This window comes from Mesitornis unicolor, unplaced genomic scaffold (assembly GCF_000695765.1).
Source record: "Mesitornis unicolor isolate BGI_N332 unplaced genomic scaffold, ASM69576v1 scaffold41921, whole genome shotgun sequence".
NCBI classification, from domain to species: Eukaryota; Metazoa; Chordata; class Aves; order Mesitornithiformes; family Mesitornithidae; genus Mesitornis; species Mesitornis unicolor.
The window spans coordinates 1,717-2,239 of NW_010162525.1; the positions used below are offsets into that span (position 1 = coordinate 1,717).

General features: G+C 62.3%; 1 protein-coding gene across 1 annotated transcript in view; it reads right to left on the minus strand.

Moving 5' to 3' along the window:
* LOC104547814 (regulator of G-protein signaling 19-like) overlaps positions 1-523 on the minus strand; it is a gene marked incomplete at its 3' end in the record, with an annotated part of 2,961 nt that overhangs the window by 1,522 nt on the left and 916 nt on the right. The window lies entirely within an intron of this gene.

Sequence of the window (523 nt, forward strand, 5' to 3'; positions counted from 1 at the left end):
GGAGCCAAGTGCCATGGTGTGCTCGGCCCCTGTGCCCGGTTGTCACCGTCTCCAGATGGTGACAGCCCCAATTCACCAGAGCCGATGTCCCCTGTCCCCTCGTTCCTCGGTCCCGGGGGTGCCGTCAGTACAAGGGGAAAGCGGCCTCCAGCCAACTTCCCTTGGGCCCTCGAATTTTGGCACCCGGCGCTGACCACAGCGCTTCCTGCTTGCGACACCGGCCCTTGCCGCTCACACAAGATTAAATGTGCAAACTTCTACCCGCGGGCGGCCAGGGTGGATGAAGCCCGAAGCCATTGGCAATCTGAGAGGGGGCAGATGCTGAGGATGGAGAAGAACAGATGGGCTCTCCAAAATTTGAGCCGCCCAGAGGATAAGAGGCTGGGGATCCTCAGAAAGGACAGGAGATGCAGCAGCATGCGGGGACCCTTGTATCTACCCTTCTTTCGGATACAGGATGAGGGGGGGGGTGGGTGATGCTTGCCAGCCCCACGGGGACCCCTGGGCCGGGGGGAGAGCGGGG